Source organism: Pogona vitticeps, chromosome 4 (assembly GCF_051106095.1).
Source record: "Pogona vitticeps strain Pit_001003342236 chromosome 4, PviZW2.1, whole genome shotgun sequence".
Classification (NCBI taxonomy): domain Eukaryota; kingdom Metazoa; phylum Chordata; class Lepidosauria; order Squamata; family Agamidae; genus Pogona; species Pogona vitticeps.
The window spans coordinates 34,179,614-34,202,342 of NC_135786.1; the positions used below are offsets into that span (position 1 = coordinate 34,179,614).

The 22,729-nt window shown below is 38.7% G+C and overlaps 1 protein-coding gene across 5 annotated transcripts in view; it reads right to left on the reverse strand.

Annotated features, from left to right (window-relative positions):
- The window catches only part of CBFA2T2 (CBFA2/RUNX1 partner transcriptional co-repressor 2), a 115,447-nt gene that overhangs the window by 68,191 nt on the left and 24,527 nt on the right, over positions 1-22,729 (reverse strand). For 2 of the 5 annotated variants that reach the window (XM_078393247.1, XM_020782379.3), the window contains exon 1: positions 11,449-12,007. The exons of the other annotated variants lie outside the window; for them this stretch is intronic. The gene's annotated coding sequence lies outside the window, so the exon portion shown is untranslated. Of the gene's footprint in view, positions 1-11,448; positions 12,008-22,729 lie in introns of those variants that run through there. 5 annotated transcript variants of the gene reach the window in all.

The window sequence follows — 22,729 nt, forward strand, 5'->3', positions numbered from 1 at the left end:
ATTTGCATTTCCTTGGAATTGTGAAAAACAAAGTTAAATTCAATTTTAGTCCCACATATCCCTGACACACTCAAATCAATTAATACTGATGAAGGGCTCATTGGTTGCAATGGATCTAGTCTTGATCCATTTGAACTAAAACCTGGATTTAGACAGAAAATTGAACATTTTCTCCAGAGTTATGATCCATAAATCCCTGACATATGTGAAGCTCAAGAAGCGCACCTGCATGTTATATAAGTGTGCACATGTACTTGCCTATACACAAAAAAATTAGGCAGTGATGTCACTTGCACATTCCATTCAGAGCTTATTTGTCCTATCTAAAACACCACCTTTCCAAATGAAACAACCAACAGTTGAAGTCTTCTGCAATCCCTGTTAACTAAATGGTTGAGTCAGCAGCTGGAAGCAAACCACTTGCTTGATCATCACCAGCTGGGAGGTTTGTTGCAATAATTTGTAAACACAGCAGGAAAAATCGATTCTGTCCCCACCCACCCATGTATTCAGTACAACTGCCAGAATTTTGATTTTGTTTTCTCACATATTCAGAGATGGGGTAAAAAGAAACATTTTCTCCTCTCCTTTTGACCAGAAAGAAAGAGAAGAGGGACTGAAGTGGCTACAAATTCAGCGTTTAAAAGTTTTTGCTTTGACAAAAATAGATTTAAAACGAATTCACAAGTTTAGTTCCAACAGTTTTGGCTCATACATATTCTCTAGAGGAGTTGTCCTGCAGTCTAGGAGAGAAGACGAGAACGAAGTTTGCTAGATACTAGTGAGAAACCAAAAACCAAAACAAAAATGGTCCAGGCCTCTTCTAGCTTGTGGCAGGAATTAGCAGTGTTTTACTGGATGGGTAAACAGGGGAATTATAGGATTTAACGAAGGTTACAAGTAATTTGAGTGTCATTCTGGGAAAGAATAATGCTTACATTTTAGCTCTCAGCCAGGTTAACCAACAGGCAACACTATTATATTAATATAACGTTGCTCAGTGTTCAAAACACAAAGCTGCCTAGTCTCTCTAAATGGCCACTAAACTGTATAATCTGCACTTAACTACAGTTCACAGGAAGTGGGCTGCAAAATGCTGCAGTGTGTGAGAAAATTGAGGATCTCCATGTTTGAATTTAGATGATCATTTTGAAGAATTAGCCTTAAACAATAAAATGCCTACATTTTATGTGAACCTAATCAGTTTGCTTCTTTCACCTACTCTGCAGGCAACATACTCATGTATTCAAACGTTTGAAAAATCAGTGTTCATTTTCCCCAGAAGAGCCCAAGGTTTGTTTGCATGCAAGGTAACAGAAACAAAAACATACAAACACTCTTTGCAACAAGTAACTCTGCTACAGAAAGGTACCAACAACTGTCATCTCGGAGAAACACAATGAAAAGTGTTTTCATTGCTTCACTTGCTTCCACATCTTCTCTTCATGCTGACTTTCTATCATATTTAAGGAAAGAGTTCATGAGTAAATCTGCCTAATGAATTCTTAATAGTATTGTACCTAATCTCAACAGGCACACTTTCATTACACTTTGAAAAGTCACACCCAGGGTTGGAAGCTCTGATGGGTCATCTGTTTACAATGAAAGTATTGTCTGGTGCCTCTCCTTTTTCTGTGAGTGTACTACCAGCCTTTGCAGGCCCCAGAAGAAGGGAATGGTAAACCACTTCTGAGTATTTTCTACCAAGAAAACCCTGAAAAGGGTTGTCATAAATCAGAACTGATCTGACAGTACAGGAATATTATTAACTGATAGTGAGAAAAACAAGTTTCACATGAAGGTACTAGAAGTACTTTGAATTCTGTGGTACCACTAGGAGAACAAACCTATCAATTCTAAAGGAAATCAATCCTGAGTGCTCACTGGAAGGACAGATCCTGAAGCAGAGGCTCCAATATTTTGGCCATCTCATGAGAAAAGAAGACTCCCTGGAAAAGACGCTGATGTTGGGAAAGTGTGAAGGCAGGAGGAGAAGGGGATGACAGGATGAGATGGTTGGACAGTGTCATCGAAGCGACCAACATGAATTTGACCCAACTCTGGGAGGCTGTGGAAGACAGGAGGGCCTAGCGTGCTCTGGTCCATGGGGTCACAAAGAGTCGGACATGACTAAATGACTAAACAACAACAACAACAACAACAACAACAACAACAACAACAACAACAACAACTGTATTAACTAGTTGTGCTTAATTTTTCTCCAAGTTTAGAAAAGCCATTTCTGGACTACAATTCAAAGAATACTGGCTAAGAGATTCTAGGATTTACAATCCCACCCCCACTCCCCATAACAATAATTTTTTAAAAGCTTTTCCAAACTTTGGCTCTTTTCTTGGATTTTTGTTAGGTCCAAAGTGGCTTTGTCTCCTTTGACAGAAATTTTTTCCCCTTCATTCTAAAAGAAGACAGAATACTGGCATATACTATCAGCAGGAACAGTTCAAGACCCAAAGACTGTTGCTTGTTTACTGCAAAGGTGGGCAACTGTGGCCCACAGCTCCCATGATCCCTCTTTATTGGCTACACTGGGTCTTACAAATCAAAGACACATAGAGAAAGCCACAATGGACAACCCACAATTTATCCTAATGTCTAAGCCCAGAAATCTGACCTGTCTCTACCCCAGCAAACCAGAGAAAAAAATTAAGAAGAAACCATTGTTTATTTCTCTCAAGGGAGAAACAAAACAGATTGCTAGATTATCATCATCTTAGAACTACAGAGCTGGAAGGGACTATGTGGATCATCAAGTCCAGACCTTGTCAAGGAGGCACAGTGGGGAAATGAATTCCTAAACCACTGAACTATCCAGATCTGGAAGAAATGGTCATCAGGATAAACAAACCACACATACAAGAAAATGCCCAGTGAGCATTAGCATGAAACTGCATTTATGGTAAACCAGAATCCTGCAAAATTAAACTTCTACAGGCTTCCTATGACATGAGAAAACTGGCAATATGCTTGGCACACTCACCATCAGAAGACTAACAGTGCTGAAGAATATATTTTCCACCATTTCAAACTGTGATTACAAGCAGAAAAAGAATGGTTACTCATGACTTCAAGTCACTTAGTGCACAGTCCGACAATGGAAGTACCTCTTGATACAAGTATTGTATTGTAAAAAAATTACAACTAATCAATCTTGGGTAAATTTCAGGTAACACAACACTTTTCAAGGCTAATATCCTACTATGTCAACCAAACTGTAAGTTTCACCAGCAGAGCAACACAGGATGATACACAAGTGTTGCTGTTGTGCAAAATGATGATCACTGTAAAGAAAACCCACCCTACACTTGTGCAACAGCAGTACTTCTGCAAATGGTGTGATTATGCATTACTATGCTGCTGGGACTTTCCATTTAATGGGAAATCAATAGAGACTGCTTAAAATATACATCTGTAGGTGTTCCATACCACATTCTTAGTATACTTGAGTCAAGCACACATTAAGTAGGCCACAGCAGTTTGTCTACTGAATTAGGAGATGGCAGCAATTTTAAGTCATCACCTTGTTCATGACTAATGAAAATGGCAGTTTAAATCATTATTTAGATCTTAAAATGAAGTCATATTTAGAGATGGGGGCATTCTTATACGAATACAAATATCCCCCCACAGGTACAGATAACGAGGGTCTGGCCTCATGTGGCTGGACGGTCTACTTACGATTTCGCCACTGACACGAGCTTGACAGAGTCTTCCTATTGCTCTTTTGCTCACGATAGATTAGCCAGTCCTGACAGAAGGCAGGAAGATGAGCATCTCTGACAGGTCGCAGAGCAGCTAATCCATCATGAGCAATGGAACAATAGGAAGGCTCGGTCGAACTTGCATCAGTGGCGGAATCGTAAGTGGACCATCTGGCCCCATGGGGCTGGACCCTCATTAACTCCACCTGTGGGGGGATATTCATATTCGTATATGCATACAAATACCCCCATCTCTAGTCATATTACATGCTCAGAATTAATGGAACTAGCAAACATGAATACTGTTTAAAACAAGCAATATCTTCATTCATAAGACCTCTGCTAACTTCTTTAAAAATACACATTACAGGATATTTCAATTTATGTACATTCCAAAGAAACCATTCTTTTTAGAGAATTCTTTTCAGTTTGAAAAAAAGGGGGGATGCATAGGAGGTTTATAAATCTCAACATTATCAACTCCCTGCATGCTCAATTTCTCTTTTACCTTCCTTTGCCTAAAAAACCACAAGTTACTCAGTCTGTGCACTGGTTTCTTGCAACAATGGAGTGACGGAATAACAGAAACATTATAAAAGGGAAGAGATGGGAAAAACCGAGTTCAATGTTGTAAGTTAAACCCACTTATTAAGAAGAACATCTTTGTGCTGAAAAATGAACTATGGAAGAATATATCTGCTTTGGAAGATCATGGATTAAAAATAATGAATCAGTTGTCGTATCTGCTTAACATGAGACAACCAACTGTCATATCAATGAAAGCAATGAAAGATCCAAGGGAAACACTACTGTATTTCATCAAGTCACCCACTCAGACTACCTGGATGATTTTTCAATCCTATTTTATATGTTCTGAGGTCTGCACTGTGTTCATTTCTCATGATATGAATATTTATGATCATAGTACCCAAACAGGACAGAAGCACTCTCACAGAGAAAAGATTTTCTGAATAGTAAGTAACTATAAACCTTCACTTCTTATATGCCCATAACTTTCCAATCTAGTGTGTAAGTCATAAGAGGAATTCAAGCATAATCTACAGGGATCTCTTGAGGAATCATTATAAAAGCATATCAGCAGTGATGTCATGTTATAGAAAACCAATGTGGTAAACTGGTAAGAGTACTGAACTCAACTTGAAATGGCCAAACTTCGGTCTTAATTAAGACATGAAATTCATTATCACACAGGGTTGTTGTGGGATAAGATGGAGAGGAAAAAAGCCATAAATATTGCTTTATGTTCATGGCACGAAGGAAGGCATCTAAATCTATTCAATCAACAAATACATTTCTACGGTGCATGCACAGGAAATTTTCAGGTGAATTCTGACTTCCATTTATAATTCATTTTTTAAAAAGAAGTGTATTCTTCTATCAATTCTGCTTTACAACATAGTGCTGTAATTAGACATGCATCGTTTTAAAAGTCTTTGCTTCATGGATGTGGCAACACCACTCTGGTAAAACTGTTGTCATAATTAAGTTGAAAAGACTTTTCAATAAAAAAGAGAATACTTTAAGTTTCATATACATCAACATTATGGAAAGGCAGAATCCAGCTGCAATATGGAGCTAACTAATTATCAACATGTTGTCACTTTTTTCCTCAGACATCATTCTGCTTATTTCATTTATAGGAGACAAAATGTGAGATAAAAACTGGACAAAAAGTTCATTAAATAAATGTTTTCCATCAAAGGCCATCTAAATACTTTGGCAAAGGCTTGGCCAGTTAGAGAAAATCCTCATAATTGGCTATACCTGAGCCTTGACTTGGTATCCAATGTTTAGTGTTCATTTAGGAAGCACTGAAGGAAGAGGGATGGAGAAATGAGGGTATAATTAGCTTCACTTGTAAAGTGTTTGCCATAGTTGTAATGCTGACTGATGGGAAGCCTATTGGGGGAGTCTAATAGATTTCAGGATATTGTTCTTTTCAGATAATAAAGTGTATGTATGTCAGGGTGGAGAAATCGGTAAGTGGATACTACTTCTCACCACAAGCCCCATATGGAAGTAATCAAGCGCAAGGGTGGCAGCTGGGGCCAGTAACAGTCACCTGCAGTCGAGGGACACAGGGAGCTTAGGATTGGTTTTTAATGCTAATTTCTTCCTCCAAAACAATGAGCTAGAAAGAGCAGAGTAACAGACGAGACCGGATGAATAGAGACCCGCTAGAACAATAGCTGCACCTGGTGTTAGGAGCAGAGGAACAGAGCTGGCACGTGTCAACAGCACAGGGCACATCTGTTACCCTTATGAAGTGGCCCATTCCCCCCTCCTCCACCAGCCTGCATAAGCCATATGAGGTCTTTAAACATTCACAGCTTGCCATACAGCAACAAGTTTGAGTTCTTTCAAAGCTCCAGTAGGCCCCTTTTTTCTGTCTTGCCTGGAAGGAACTGAATGACAGAAAGCTATCACTATCCATCTCACAGAATAGGGCAAAAGCCTTGGTTAAAAGTGAGAGACAAAGTCAAATTAAGTTAACAAAAGGGCCTTCAAAGAATATGAAACTCAAGTCACTCTCGTGGTATTCAGGACATATGGGATTTCATTACTTCATTACTTTGAGGACTGGATCTTTATTTTCTCCCACCATAAATTTGTGTCACAACCTAAATACAACTGAATACCATCAGGACAGAAAGCCTTGGAGTACAATGCTATGATTTGATATGTGCCATTTTAAAATGCTTCATGGATGTGGCAACACCATTTTGATAAAACTGTGGAATCATCATTGGGTTGTAAAAGATTTTTCATTCAAAAAGAGAGTACCTTAAGATTCATATATGTTATATGAATGACACACCAACATTATGGAGGGACAGAGTTCTGTTGGCAAATGTGGAGCGTGGGCAGAGCACTTGGCATCTGCCCCAGCAATCTCCAGGCTTGCAATTACAGAAGCCAATGATTGCCTCACTGAAGATTTACTGGACTCCTCTCACACAAGAGGAACACAGAACTGATTCCTCAGCAAGAGGAATACTAGTATATGGCAAGTGTGAACAGAATAGAAATTCACAAAAGTGGCTGCCTGAACTCATTCTCCTTGAAGCTCTTTGCTGTAACCATGTATCTTTCCCCCTCTGCTTGGATGTCCGTGTGTACCCATGGCCCCATCTAAGAAAACATGAAACAAATTTATATTAATTCACACAATTAAAACAATTAACAGACTTAGCCTGACAGCAAACAGCTAATTCTTAAAAGTAGGGCAGATCCTTTTTTTAACTGATGCCTTTGATTCAACTTTTGCATTGGTCATCATAAACCAATAAAATTAGGAAAACATCATTCTTTAAAATTATCCCAAAAGTGTGTTAGGCATAGATTTCAACCAACCCACTTTCTACTAGTAAAAGAATGAAAATGTTAAAGAATAAAACATTAAAATGGCACCTAGGAAACCTTCCTTAGGTAAAGGCAAAGCTTCCCCTTGACATTTAGCCCAGTCGTGTCCGACTCTAGGGTGCGGTGCTCATCCCGTTTCCAAGCCAGAGCCAGCATTTGTCCAAAGACAGTTTCTGTGGTCACGTGGCCAGCGTGACTAGACACAGAACGCCGTTAACTTCCCACCAAGGTGGTACCTATTTATCTACTTGCATTTACATGCTTTCGAACTGCTTCCTTCCTTATACATAGGCAAATCTAAATTTGGCACAAAACAAGGCTAAGTGAAACACTTCAACAAAAACATTTGACAGAAGCTACTGTTTTCCTCCATTCAGTTTCATTTCTGTATTATTTAGGGAATGGGACATACTCTACTTAAAGGGATTTTAAATACAAAAGTGCCAAGCACTGGTACTGCCGATGAGTGACAAACACAACTAGTTTTGTACTATCTCACACAGAGATATTCCTACAAGAAATGCCTCCTGGGACTGTCTTAGCACATCAAAAATATTTCAAACTAAATGCCAGTATCAAAAGCACTAGGTCAGCAGAGGACTGGAAGTTCTCCAACTCCTGTCCTGTGTGACTTCTAAGAATCTCATTTTGACAGCTCTGATAACAGAAACATTTTGAATTCAACTTTTCTCCATGTTTATCCTCTCATATTTTTTTAATTAGCTATACGTTTTACAGACAGACACACAAAACAACTTGCATTCAAAGTATATTCACACCTTTGAGGTTTATAGAATAATTTGGCTAGTAACATAATGAAGACAAACAAAATACAGCTTTTCTCGATTTGATATTACCTATACGGAGCTAATAACTTACAGTGCAATGATGTTTACACTGGAGTCAGCAAATAAGACTCAGAAAGAACTATCAGTGAGGAAAGAAGCATGACAGCTACCCCTTCAAACTGAGAAGGTTTCATAGCTATAAAAAGGAACACTTCTAGTTATCTGCTATGTCTGAAGCAGCAATTCCCATATTTGGTCAATAGCATTCTTCACTCCAGAACAGATTTTGGCTTACTTTGAATTGTATCTCTTTTGTTACTACATTTTTCAAAACACAGATCTTTTCTCCCTAAAATCTAGCCCATTCTTCTCAAACCTGTTGGCAAACCTCTTTCTGATTGACTGGTGTCCTGAATCACCAAAATACTCAAATATCCTAAATATAGTTTTATGATTGCATTCTTCTGTTATTATCCCCTTTTAATAATGCACAATTTTATTTTATTCTTACTATTATTTTTATTTAAGATATATGCGGCCTTTAAGAGAAAACTCTTCTTGTGGAGGTCCCATAAACTGATATATAGAAAAACCACAATAATATGAATGACTTAAATTTATTTCAGTCAATTAACATAACCATTAAAGGTCCAATGAATATTTAAACTGCAATTGCTAAACCATCTTGGTTCAGATGCCTCATAAAGGAAAGTGAATAGAAAATACATGCAGCTCACGTTATTTTCCAATAACCTATACTAGTACATACTAGTAAATATAGTCACAACCAGGGTTTTACAGCTGAAAATGTCAACTCCCTGGTGCTTACTGCTGTGACTGAGAGGCTTGTGGGCCTTTGACAACTGGTCTCAAAGTGTGGGTAAGCAGGTATCGATGAATGTGGTTCTTCAAGTAACTTGGCCCCAAACCATATAAACCTTTATGGGTTAAATGTTTTACACTGAGCTTATAAACAGATTGGCCAAAATCCTGTTCATTGTACTCTCCAGTATAATATCATCTCTACAGTATAAGTTTCAGTAGTGAAATGTCACAAGTGAGGAAGCTGGTGTAGGCATTTCCCATCCCACTCCAGTAGTGTAACAAATAGGATGTGGGCCACTGGCAACTAGCACAACTCATGCAGGATGGGTGTCCCATAAGCCCTATCCAATAATGCTTTAATGCCTATGCACTCCATGTGCATTGAGAGGAATATGACTGCCAAATCTCTTCTGTCATCTGAAAACCATTCTCTCAAAAGCATTCTACCTGGCTGGCCTCCCCATGTGAGCTAAGTCCACTCCCCACTCCCAAAAAAGTGGGGTTCTGGCTGATATGAAGAGGCTACCAGTGCAATTCCATGATTAAAGAGATGGCAACACAGGGGTGGAGCTAATAAGTTCCCTTTAGCACATGCAGATTTCAGATTTTTCAAGCACAACTGACAGTGCCCCACCCCTTACATCAGCTGAAGTGTCCGAAGTATCATCAGAGAGCCACAGTTAAAATACATTATAGTAGTCCAGCTTAAATCTCACTAGTGCATGGAAAATCAGAAGATCTACCTTCTCTCCAGATAGGGCTACAGATGACATCTCTGACAGAGTCTGGGGAAAACATTCCTGGTTATTGACACTACTAACATTTTCCAATCTAGAGTCAATAAAAAACTGCAAAAAGTACAGTTGGTTCTGTATGAGAAGTGCAACTTTATCTAAGACTACCATCTAAGGTCACCCATTCAAAATCACTATCATTTTAGAGAAGTCTGTGGTACTACGTTTCATTATCACCCCCTATGACTGGGAGTGAGAAAGCAGCCCCTATATTAGAAAAACTATCAACTTGATTCTTTGAGAAATCACATTGGGTTTAATATATGAACAAGGAACTTTTCTATGAGGCGACAAGTACATAGACATATTTATTTGAATTAAGAATTATTTGAAGCTGGGGTGGGTCATCTCAATGGGGTTGAGGGTCATTTTAAATATCTGCTGGCACATTCAGGACTTCAATCCCCAGGTGGCGCAAAACAGGGTTATCTGAAACACAGTAATTATGCCTTGTAAAAATTGTTAAATAGGTTTTTCTTAATTGAGGAATAGATTAATATTTTCAAAGGGTTAAAGGTTTTTTAAAAACTGAAAAAGTTCATTATCAACTGCTCACAAAACATTTCTAAAATAAAAGTTCAGTCTTTGGAGGATACACAGTCATTTTAAGAAAAAATATTTCTCATATAAAATTTTTTAAATTTTTGTTTATTTAATTGGGGGACATTTGGGGCTTAACTTCTGGGGGGCTCTCAAAATGGCCCTGGGAGTCAACCATGCACTTTTCACCTTTGTTTTAAGTATTGCCTGATGTGCCATTAAAGTGGGATACACAGAGTTAATAAAAAGAAATATTCAAACTTCCCAGGAATAGAATACATGGAATATTACACATTATAGCATAAAATATCATTGACTATGTTTTCAGAGCAGTGTTTTCTATTTGCACATTTTCATATGCATTACTGATTAAAATAAGCAATTTAAGTATGAACAGAAATTGTTGTCACACATTAAAATTTCACACTGAATGAACTCTGGAAAACACCAGAATTGCAACCTGTCTCTTTACTAAGGGGAACCCCTTTAGTTTAGATGAGCCAAACATCAGTTAGCACACAACAGGGAACAGACATACCTTGGCCTACATCTTTTGCCCTAATTAAAATTTTCCAAATCTTAAAGTTATCAGATATAGCATTTCCACGGGGAAAACAACAACAACAAATGACACTACAGTGGGCCATGTTTCTGGACATGCATGTTAAAACAAATAAACAAATTATTTAGGGAACATAAGAAGTGGATGCATGTTCAAAATTTCTGCACCATAAACTACACCAAAAGAGTCAAACAATGACAACTTTATCATCTCCTTTCAATATCTAACATGAATGTAGTTAAATACCACAGCAACAATCCCTATCATAACACAAACAACACAATCTGAATAGAGGAAATGTTGATATTAATATCTGAAATAAAATGAAAGAAGGCTAGTACTATACTTCATTCCTTAATTTTTACCTCATTTCAATATGTCAGCCATCATTAAACAGAGTTGAAAATGAGAATTTCTCAAAGTGGAAAGTACATGGCACCACTGGACAATGAAATATTGATAGCAAATGTCACTCCTAAGGATTTGAAATAATAAATAAGACTTCTTGTAGCAACAGAAAGGACATAACTTTTGTGTTGCTTTCTATTTTAACTCAGCTGAAAAAATCCACACAGTAGATAATATTTTCTAATGAAGTTTTCACACAGCAGAGGCACTGCAGTCAAACTGAGGATGGTTGGAGAGAGGGAAGGGAGAAGTACTGCATCTGTTAACATTTTCTCTTCCCAGCACACACACACTAGCACACAGATGAATACAGAGAGGTATCTCAAGAAAACCTTGCCTCTGATGCAGTTTAGCTCCCCCTCACTCCACGGTAAACATGACATCAATCACCTTGCTTCAACAGATATTATTCAGAAGAGCTGGCTTACCCTGTGCACCCAAAGGTCCAAGTAACCAGGCTGCTGTCGAAAACACTGCTGTCTTTAAAAATACAAAGAAAAACAGTATTCTTGTTGCAGCTCTTAATCTTCAAGTGGAGTCTGCAACCAACGTTCCTTCTCTTTTCATTAGCTGGACATGTGTCGGCTCTCTCACATCTGTGATTTCTCACTGCTTAGAGCCGCCTGTCCGATTCCAGAGAAACACAGATGGATCCCAGATGGGAAGGTCATGCCAAACAGACCAGCTCTTTACCTTGCCAGAATATCCAGAATATGCTGTGCTCACAGCGCGCGCACATAGCCTTTCTATCTAGCTCTCCTTCACTTGCTTGCTCTGTTACCAGGGCTCATTGCCAGCTGATGTCACTGAGTACACACCTACTGGTGGCTTGCAGCTAGCCTGACATTAACATGTTAAAGACACGTAATTTGTTTATGGCCAACAGTAAGAAAAATGATACTGTGCTAAAACTATTAAAGATCCCAAGAGTTTCAGACACTGGGACAACAAGGGAGGTCCCACGGGCCTGAGCTCTTCCAAAGCCCTGTGGTCACGCCCCCTCCCTCCCTCCTTCTTTAAGCTCTTGCTAATAGAGAATGCTTTCTATAAAATACTCTTGTCAGAAAAAAAAACAGCATGGTGCCTTACAAGACAAACAAAATCTATGTTCAGCCTGTGTCACAGGTTTTCTCAGTAGAACTATCAAATGCATCCAGTAGTCATCTAAATGGGTAAGTGGTACAGAGAAACTGAATACAAGGCTGTGACTTGGCTTTAAGCCAAATTCAGCCCAAATGATGCAAGAAATAGTGGTTTATCACATTAATGAATACAAAGAATCAGTTCAATGAATACAGAATGCAATCAGTACAAGTGTGCAACTGATTCCTGGATAGAGATAACAAAAAGGGACATAGAAGCAAAGGAAGTCGCCTTATCCTGAATCAAATCATCAGTCCATTAAGATCAGAATCATCAATGCTTAGTGGCAGTAACTTATCAGGGTTCAGGTATCCATAGTAGATTGTGGAACCAATCACACCCAGGTATGGGGGTCATACTGTATTCATAATAACTGTAGTTTGGCCATATAAATACACCCCCTCATCAACTGTGTCATGTGTCTGACAATGTGGGATCTGAGCCATAAAGGTTTCTACCACAACAACCAAAAGCTTTTTGTATATCTACACCAGCATAATGCTTATGGAGTAATTTTTGGAAGCAAACTGCTTCAAGTTACAAATCACTGTAGATAATATCTATATATGCTGCATAGTCTAAAAAAGTTATGTCATTAATGTTATGCTAGCACATATACACCAAGACGACTTTGGTCAATATATAAAAATATGTTAAAGGTGCCACAAGACACATGACCACTGTTTTTTTTACTCCACGTGATCATGGAGTTCAATTTCCCATTGTGCCTCCTTGAAAAGGGTTGAACCTGATGGCCCATGGGATCCCTTTCCCCTCTACAGTTTTAAGACTATTATGATTTCATCATGGTTTCCATCTGAAATGGTTTGAAACAATCACTAGAAGTCCATAATGCTGAAAACAGACCTTCTGTTTGCTTTCAGTTTTTGTATACTGGGAGAGGTTGCTCAGTAAGTTAGCACATTAAATGTCTGAAGCCTTCTAAAAGCTGCAAATCTTTCCTGTAAATTGTATCTCATATCTTGGCCGCAAGATCTGCAACAATACAAACTTGGCATGTGTTAGCAATTAGAAAGCAGCCAAAAAAGGTGGAGAGGAAGGGGAAATGATAGGGTTCTAATGTTGCAGAGGAGTACTAAGCTAAATCTGGAATCTCCAATAGAAGAACTAACTGATTATAAAAAAACAAGCATTCTCACAGTCCAGGAAAAACATAACGGGAACTTTAATGGAAGAGAACTACTATGCAAGTCAGCATCATTAAGCAAATGAAAACAGTTACAGAAATAAAGGATGTTTAAGAACTGTAGCCTTATATTTGTGACCACATACTTCAGCTGACATCTTTGGACTATTGCAGAAAATGTGGCAAAACTACAAAGACTTAGATCCCACTATCTAAAATATGCACTAATGCTCAAAGTATGCTTTTCAAACTCCTAAGCAAAACACTCTCATGAAACTTCCAACAGCTAAACTGAACTTAGAAACTCTTTGCCTAACAATAGCTAATAGTCAAGGATCAAGTACAGCAGAATTCCAAAGTAACAAAAACATTAAACACCACAATCTCAAATTATCCAGAGATCCCAACAACATGACATCATATTCATACATTAAGCTGTTATTGGACTGAAATCTTATACAGTGTTTCCTATGTTCTGATTCCAATGCAACTAATGAAGCATGCACACCAGTGCTTTTATTTCCGATCAGAGATCAATTTTTATTTTATGAAGAATATTCGAATGTACAGTGGTGCCTCGCTAGACGATGATAATCCATTCCACTGAAATAGCTGTTTAGCGAATTCATTGTCTAGTGAAAAGCATTTCCCTACTGGAATGCATTGAAACCTGTTTAATGCGTTCCAATGGGGAAGAATTGTCGTTGTCTAGCGAAGATTGGCCATAGGAAAGCCGCTTTGTGAACCGCCGATCAGCTGTTTAAATCGCTGTCTTGCGAAGATAAGGTCCCGAAAACACCCATTTTGCAAGCGCAGAGGAAGCTGTCAAAATCGTTGTCTAGCGAAAATCGGTTTGTAAAGCAGGGACCAGACATTGTCCAGTGAAATTCCCCCATAGGAATCACTGTTTTGCAAATCGCTATAGCAATCGCAAAAAGTCAATGTCTAGTGAAATAACTGTCATGCGGGGTAACTGTCTGGCGAGGCACCACTGCATTGATAATTTACTATGCTCAAAACTAATCTCTGAAATTTTCAGCCTGAAATAATATATTCTTTCTAAAAGGTATGATCAAATAATAGCCCCTGCTGCAGTGAATTACTGTATGTGTGATGTCATTTTTTCAATGCAGGGATTCAAGATGCATTCTTTTTCCCACAAAACAAAAAATGCACATAAAAGGAAACCATTCATTACATACCAAGAACCTAGGTACATCACAGTACTCTAGAGTTTCTTGATTTAAAAGCCAGTCAGAATTTCAAAGTTTGGCTTTTATCTTTTTAAGATGTCACTGGCATATTTCTGGCCATATGGCTTATAATGAACACAGCTTTCACCTCAGAAAGGTAAGCCAGCCATAAAGAAAACATGCACAGCCACACAGACTTCCTCCAAATTAACTGTGTGTTTGCATTCTAATGTTGCATGCATATTCCAGTATGGATTGATCAAGTGCAGTGGTTCCCAACCCCAGATGTTTTTGAATGACAACTCCCAGAAATCCTGGCCACCACAGCCAGTGATGAAGACTTCTGGGAGTTTTAGTCTGCGAACAGCTTTGGACCCAAGGTTGAAAACCTCTGCTAGTGAAAAGCAGACCTATCCCTTTAAAATGTAAGACAAGAAACTTCTCTTCAGGGAAGAAGTTTACCAGATGCCATAAATCCCATTTTCAAGAAGAGGTTAAGATTTCTGAGCTGCTGGAAATGCTCACATTGTGTAGCACTTAATATGACAAAACAATATAATAAAAATAGGAGAAACAACAGACAAAACCTTCTGTCCACAATGTTGTCCAGCAACACAGTCTAAGAGTACAATTTGGCAGGACTACAGCTACACGGCATCAGTCTAGCAAAGCAATGCTCCATTTTGTTAGCACAAACTTTGCTGAAATACCCACATGCTATTCAATCAGCTGAACACATTCCTATAAAGTACGTTGTTATGTGAATGTAAATATACGAGCAGATATGTATACGTAAACAGAATCAATACATGAATTATCAAGCCACATTGAAGAGTGCACAATTTCTGAACCTAATTTATCTTGAAATGTCAAAAGAGACTTGATTTTCCTTCACAATTCTCAAGCTCAGTGGATGCTCTTCAACGGAATGGCACAAGAAACCCTTGTAATGCCTTTGATTGGCAATTCTTAATATAAGTTTTTCAGTCAACCAGCATACATCATAGGTAAGTACAGTAAAATACATGAGAGACAGTGCTTCAAAACTATGCATGGTTAGAACAATCAGTAAATTCCCTTTTATTTTATTGACAAGATGAGGCAGGTTGTTAGACCATTAGAACATTTACCCCTGAAATGCTGAAAATGTTTACTTATACTTGAGAAGTCACACCTTGTTATATAATGTCAAGAACAAAACTAGGGGCAATACAGCCAAATTAGGATGGGGGGAGGACTAGGGCTAGTTAAACTCCTTCCCCAGCACACTGTCATCTACCAGTAGTCAGCCAGCAGATGGAGCCCAATTCACAACGCCAAAGCACTTTTAGCTGATGGTAGACATAAGATTTTTTTAAACTACAAATCCCATAATTCTCCATTTCACCTAACAAACTCACACCTATCTAAATGTGGCTCACCAGGAAAAAAAAAGGTATGAGTGGGAAGTTTCAGTTTCCTCTTCAGAAAGGAAGCTGCCTTACTATTAATTGGGAGCCTTTGGCACTGATCCTCAAAAGACAATTACTAAAAGGCTGTTAGTTCTCACATTTCCTGAAAAATATCTATGTTGCTCCCTTTAAACTAAATGCAACATTTCCCATACTCAAGCAAGCATGATATGGTGTTTTTACAGCACAGTATGAAAGAATATTTTCCCAAATGAGCAGTGTAATGAGGCAAAATAATCTTCACATCACACATCTGTGTGATCTATTGAGAATAACCATATAAATCATAAACAGGATAAATTTCTAACCATTTCAAGATGTCAGACAACATTGTTAGTGGCACCCAAGATGCCCACCTCAGTACAAGTTATTGATTTCTTGATTTGGAGGTTATATTTATTTGGAGGTTCCTATCATATTTAAATGTTAAGTATGTCTCTTTTAAAATAACTGAGAAATGAGCAGAAATACGCATTATAAACAGTCATGTGTGACAGTGATAATTTTCTCCTACTATATCATATATACAAATATATGGTAACCCTGTGGAGATGAACACTTGATTGATCCACAAACATGGTAACTTATTAAAATACTCATATTTAGAGATAGGAGGATATCACTACCACAGGGTACTGGGCCCTTTGGACCCATTCCCCAGAGCCGGTTAGTCCCCTTACTGCTCACAACACAACACACATTGCTATCATCATATGTGCCACTCCAATCACAGGAGTAGCCCTGCTGGTGTCCTTCCCCCCCCCACACACACTGCTGACCAGTTGAGTAGGGAGAAACATCATCCCTCCTCTTCACCAGAGTGGTCAGCAGTGCAGGGAGGTAGCGCCGCCTGGCTACTTTTGTTATTGGTGTGGTGTGAATGATGGCAATGTGCACTGCTGCAAGTGGTAACTGGACCAGCTGATTTTGGGCGGTGGATCCAAAGGACCTGTGGTGGCGATATCCCATCTCTAATAATCATATATATAAAACCTGACGATAATTGCAGGAAACAAAATCAGTTAACAGTTATTATGAAAAACCAAACTAAACTCAATGTTACTGCTACCTAGAACAGATTATGACTAAACAAGTATTATTTTGTTTCAGTGAACATATCCTACAGATCTGCTGTGGTACAGTAAACAAAGTCACAGATTGAGACTTGGGTTTAAATTCCCATTTGGCCATTAAAAAATCACTGGGGTGGTGCTGGTAAAGCCATTCCTTAAATATCTCACATATCCTTAAAACCCCATCAGAGGTCACTATGTCAGATATGATTTGACAGCACACAAACCAACCCATCCTTCATAGGTAGAATACACCCTAAATAAGACTAATTTTGAATTCCTCTCATTAAAAGTACATTTTTAAAAGGAAACAAGTATAGTCTTTTTTTAAAAAGCATGCAAAATATATGGTCAACTCTTTAGCTTTTATTCTAAAACATCTTCACATTTTTAAGAAACTGAAATCAAGGCAACAGTTAAGAAACAAAAGGCAGTCTTTAAAGATAGTTGTGCTCAACAGGAAGCAGGAGAATTCTTCAGGCACCAAGGACACCACAGCTACATTGTCACACATTCCACATTTGATTGCAGTCAAACTGACAACCATCAACTGATGACAATAAATTGGCATAAAGTGGCAAACAATTTTAAATTGCTTAGAAGTGTTTCAAATTGCTTTCCTGTCTGTACTCTGCCCCAAGATCTTTTGCTATAAAGCAGGATAGAAATATTTCAACATCAATCACAGCAACATGTTAAGTCTAGATAACAGTATTAATCTTTGTAGGAGCAATCCTTACTATCCACGACTGGATAAAATTCCATTACATCTATCTACCACTGAACAGTATCTTCCAAAAGTGCTGGATCACTTCATTCCCTAAGGCCTCTATCCCCTGTTTCTCTGGAAGTTTGGTAGATTCACTGGAGCAGACTGAGATGCAGTGGAGATGAGGTGACAAAGCTTCACTGTATATGCAGTTGTATGTACCCTCAAAGAAACAAAGCTGAGATGCACAGGACTTATCTTAGTAACAACAAAAATACCATTCCGCAAAGGAAAGAATGCAACAGGTATAATTCCCACTTACTATGAAGGAGCAATCAAAACATTATCACTCATTTAATTTCTGCCTCTCATTCAGTTTTTAAAGGCATATGAACTGTGTCAAAGGAAAACAGCACAATGAAAGACATAATAGCCAAAGTACAATAGGTTGGTCCCCTCAGCAATAACAGGAGTGCTTCACATTTTTTTCATCAACTCTGTATGTGAAATGCATTACAAATCCACTGTGAATTCATATTGCTAACAGAAGCAACTGGATGGATAGCTCAATGGTTTACGTATCTGTTGGTGGAGCCAGAGGTTGTGAATTTGATTTCACACTGTAAGTAGTCAGTGTGTGTCACCCTGGGCAAGCTGTAGTCTCAGGAGGCCCCCAGAAGAAGGGAATGGTAAACCACTTCTGAGACTCTTTTACTTGGAAAACCTTGAAAAGGGTTTCCATAAAGTCAGAATTAACTTGATGGCACATGATTAGTAACAAAAGCAACTGCCAATGTCTATATCATGAAGTTTTATTCATCATGCAGCTGGGACTCACCACAGCTCCAACCCATTATATGCATGACAATTTCTGGATTTGACATTGAATAATGTGTGAAGCGGCCTTTGGTCAAGCTGCAAGCTAACCATTCCTTTGAACAGTTCCACCAGATATACGGGCTCCAAGAAACACATGTCCTTAATAGATAGCACTGCTTACTGGCAACACTCTCAGTTCTCCTCATCTGTAAAATAGTACCATTAAGTACTATTGACTGGTTGCTTTTCATCAAGTCTTTTTCTGGTATTCCTGGTGACTTTGGGGAATATGGTATTAAAATCTTTGGTCTGCAGTAACTAAAAAATGTACTGTACTTCCGCAACTACTATTGGTTTTCCTTTCCAACAGACTGCCATGTTGCAACTGATTCTATATCCTGACCATATCCTGCTAGGGCTCTCTGTTAAAAACAGAAATCCCACACATCAGACATCTGGCCTCCTCTGTCTTAAACAGCTATCCTGAAACTTACATAGATGGGGAAAATTATAAGGTTTATGACCACAATGGCACCTTCTCTCACAGCAGGAGCTTTTGACAAAAAGCAGAAACAAATCAGCTTGGCAGGACAGCAGCTACTGCCAACGATTTTTTAACCCAGACAGCAACAAACCTATGGAAAGAAATAATACAGCTTGCAATGACAGGAAAATCACTTGAAGCTGGTTTAGCTTTCTTCACACAAGGAATTTCCATGCAGCAAACTAGGAAAACTAAAGACGAACACAGAAGGCTATTCATACCTGCACCCTTGCTGTGGTTTCTGGGGGAAAAACAAGGAAATCTGGAATAGTATTTTAAGACTTAGGCCAGAATTTCTGTAGCTATCACAGTTCATTTCCAAAATGACCACAGAAGGTGAACTTGAGCTGACTTTTGTTAACATTCAAAACCCAAGACAGTTTTTTGTTGGGGTTTTTTTTGGGGGGGGGGAGTGTTTTTTGGGCGGGTTGCACTGTAAAACTATTGGTGGCTACCAAATTTTGGCATGCCTACACAAAACCTTTTAGGAGACCAAAAACTCATTATTAGATGTAATCCCAGCACTATATACAGTGTGTCTAGTCCCCTGACCACCCACAATGAGGATAGGAGAAACTCCAGGACTGGTAAAGTGCATGGCATGAGTTCCCACAAAAGAAAGAACACCTACTTCTTCCTCCACCCTCTTTCTTTCTGCTCTACAGTAAACTGGAAAGCCAAAGATACATCAGTGCAAAAGCAACTTCTGTGCAAAACCTCAGGGACTCCTCTTCTATTACAAAAGCCATGTAGACATATATTACTGGGGAATCACTAGACTCATTAATACACACAATAAATTAATGTGATTGCATGGCAATACAAACATACTGCACTTACAGTACATTTAAGGCAACATAAGGCTACAATCATACACACAAGAAGAAAGGTATATCTAGTCTACATTCTGTTCAAATAGTGGTTGATCAAATAGTGGTTTCCTTACAGGAAACACACATGCGAAACACGAATAAAAAAGCACCCTACTGTCAAGATCAAATGTATGACACTCAGAGGAAAATGTCATCTATGATGAACAGACTCAAACTACCAAGGGGTGTTATAAATCATATAGGGCTCTGAGAAATCTGTCCAAGAAAATTTGTTTTTGGAAATCTGTCATATATTTGATCATGACACTCCCACCTGAGAATATATTCTACTGAACTGAGCCTTATTTTCAAGTATTTTCAAGTAAATATGCATACCCTTAAGCTTAGAAGGGTGAAATCAACATCCTGTTATTTTTAGTGGAATAAGCCAGTGTCAAGCATTAGCTTAAATGCCCAGTATTCTGAGCACTGAAAAGTACCTATAACAACAAACTGTCTAATTGTTTTCATGTTCTGATTACGGACCACAAGGTCACTTAGACAGTTCAATGTATCCTTTTTATCTCCACATGTCACTTCCTTCTCCAGCCACTAGATTTTGTTCTAACTCCCACATTAGCCATATCAAGTCATTCCAAAATCCTGAATCATCAATGCAGTTACAGAGAAGGAGCCACCCCTGTCCCCATCCCCTGTTGCTTTGCTCACATGAGTAGCAACATGTCAAAGAGCAGGGTCCTGCTCAGTGCAGGTTCTGTATGTGAAGAGACAAAACACATGCATAGAGATACATATATGCATATTACTACTGATTTCTTAGATTGTTAATTTTTCCAAATATGGATATTGGAATCCTTCTTATAGTCAATACAGATTCAGCATTGGATCAGTTCCCTCTTACTCTCTTTTCCCATCCCCTCCATCCCAAAATAGATGATTTTGTATACATTCAACAATCAGTTGCACACTCTCTGAACACTCTTCTTACTCTTATCTCGTCCACTGGATTATTTGCGAGGGGGGGGTTAGGAGGAGTACGGCTAGGATAGAAGGAAAAAAGATAGACCTTTTGTGCCTGCCCTGGCATTCCAAGCTCTCTGCTCTTGGCTCCACAAAGTCTGATTCAGCGGCAGTGCTGGGAGCTATTAGTTTACGAAAGGACCTGCACGCCCACCCAAGCACAGACGATGATGAGGGGCTCCCCTTACACCCTTGCCATGTGCCTTTCATACTGCCTTCAAGGAGCCTGAACGGTTGTGGTTTTCACTTACGACAGGAAACCAATCAAAAGCCTGAATGGCCAGGGGAGAAGAGAGCAAAGGTCAAGAGAAGAATTACAGAATCTCTTCCAGACTGTGGAGTTGGCACAGGAGATATTAATTAATGTGCAATTTATTGGAAGGTTTTGGCATGCCACTATCCATTAGCTCAGTTCAATGTAAACTGATGTGTTCTTTGCATTTTGATCTTCTCTCTCTCTCTCTCTCTCTCTCCTGTTTATAGACCTAACCATCAAGCACTCCATCATTTTCAGACTCTCTTCTCATCTTCATCCATCTCTTACTACTTCCCTTCTACTACACAGGTTCCAGTAAGTGCACCGCAAATGACCTCCATAATTCTTTGTCTACCATTCTTATGCCTCTTTCCATCTGCATTTATTTACTCCTCTAAACAAATCTTACATATTCATCATACAACAGTTAAAATCTCCAGAAAATTTACATGTGAAAACCAGCTGTGTCCATCTGCCAGTGGAATCACATCTACTAGGGGAAAATATTTCTACACACACACCCGCCATCAACTACACCCCCCCTTTCTGCCTGAAATCTGCTTTGGATGATTAAGAGACCTCCCAAAGAAGACTAGGGAAGGTTGCAGGCAGCAAGAATGGAAGGGAAAGTACTGCTTTACAAACAGAAGATCACTTTTAGAGTTCTGGAATAGCCCATGAATTGGAAGCTATATGTTGACAGAATGCAACACAACTATCAGTTTAGAAACTTCAGAAATGACTTTGCCATGTGTTGGTAATGGAAATTGCTTCAACATTTTTACAGCTACTTAGCTGGGTTTTTTAGCAACTTCAAATGATGCATTAGGTCTTAACATTCATCCACATTCTCTCTCTCACACACACAGTCTCTCTCTCTCACTCACTCATTCACACATACCCTGTTTCCCCAAAAATAAGACCTAACCTGAAAATAAGCCCTAGTATGTTTTTTTAGGATGCTAGTAATATAAGCCCTACCCCAAAAATAAGCCCTAGCTAAGTGAAACCCTGCCCTCCATCATTGTGCAGCATTGTTCAGCAACCAGAAGATGACATGACTGTAAAATAAAACATCTCCTGAAAATAAGCCCTAATGCATTTTTGGAGCAAAATTTATTTTCGGAGAAACACAGTACTTGGACTTTTATATCCACAAGCCACTGATTTTTTAAATGTTCTTTTAAGGTTATTGTGATTTTCTTACACTATGTTTCCACTGAAAACTGGCTGCAATATCTTTCACTTACTTTGAAGAAACATTGCCTTTAATTCTAATCTGAATGAACAGCACGAGTACTACAGTATAAGTAGGGGAACTGGTGTAGCGATAATGGTTTCTCTTCAATAGGATCTAGTGTTCCATTAATAATCACATTATTAAGAATACATATGTAGTGCTTGGAACAAAACAGCAACAATCCAAAACTTCTTAACTGACATCATTCATAACTACCAAGTTCCTTCCCTTTTTACAGTCTATGCATCTCAGTGAAGCAGAGTCTACTTAAGGCTTTTTCT